Here is a 1170-nt window from a genome sequence, read left to right on the forward strand (position 1 = left end):
TATGTATGTATGTATGTATGTATGTATGTATGTATGTATGTGTGTGTGTGTGTGTGTGTGTGTGTGTGTGTGTGTGTGTGTGTGTGTGTGCGTGCGTGCGTGTGTGTGTGTGTGTATGTATGTATGTATGTATGTATGTATGTATGTATGTATGTATGTATGTATGTATGTATGTATGTATGTATGTATGTATGTATGTCAGCCATCTTTTTCGGAAATAATAACACGGACCGCCCATAATGGAAAGTACGCAACGGTCCCAGTTATAATTCGTATTGTGAACAAAAACGTGTTAACATTACTAACAATGATAATATTTTGTTTTTAATACCAGGAGGTAAATGTATTGATTTATCGTTCATTAACCCTTTCCGTACGCTCTGGGCTCATTTTGTACCCCAAGGGTTGTATTCTTCACATTTTAGAATACTTCTGGTACGAAGATCTCTTTGAAACTTTCAGTATTTGCCAAAACTCCTTTTGACAGACCGCCGTGCAAAGCGTACGGATCGGATTAACGAGTAAATTTCCTCTTTAGAAAGTGGTGGCACAGAGTTCCCCACGTCGTATGGATACGATAGTAAAACGGGACGTACGGATAAGGTTAAGTCTATGTTGTTGTTTGTTTGCTTGTTTGTTTGTTTGTATGTTCAGCAGAAGGGGGGGGGGTGGCTTTCGTGGCCTAGAGGTTAAGGTGTTCGCTCCTCAGTCAAAGGTACCCGGTTGGAATCCGGGTAGTGACGGGAAAATTGTCTCCTTTCACATCCTTTCCTGCTCTCTGCCAATGTTCTGTCTTCTGCTTTCGTTTCCACTTTCGGCCCCCACCCCCTCACCTTCTTTGCCCCCTCCTCTGGGCTTCTGACTCTTTCTGCATCCTTTCTACTGCTAGCTCCTTAGCTTCTTACTGCTGTCTTTCAGCCACACCCCTGATCTTCTGGTAGGAAAGATCTACACCTAACCTTCTCGGACAAGAACGTAAAATCTCGGAGGGCCCGTGTGCAAATTGCGCACGTTAAAGATCCCTTGGTGGTCTAAAATCAATAAGAATAGGCTTTGGCTGCCACCCAGGCAAAATTTAAAACTTCCCACCTACTGAAAATGTTTAATGTGTCCCGCGCGCTCATATGACCGTATGCAGCTGCGAGCGCCGTAAAACACTTACCCCCCCCC

At 43.8% G+C, this 1170-nt stretch overlaps 1 protein-coding gene across 1 annotated transcript in view; it reads left to right on the forward strand.

Moving 5' to 3' along the window:
* LOC101864531 overlaps window positions 1-1170 on the forward strand; it is a gene marked incomplete in the record, with an annotated part of 23940 nt that overhangs the window by 6587 nt on the left and 16183 nt on the right.

Source organism: Aplysia californica, unplaced genomic scaffold, assembly GCF_000002075.1.
Source record: "Aplysia californica isolate F4 #8 unplaced genomic scaffold, AplCal3.0 scaffold00268, whole genome shotgun sequence".
Lineage (NCBI taxonomy): Eukaryota > Metazoa > Mollusca > Gastropoda > Aplysiida > Aplysiidae > Aplysia > Aplysia californica.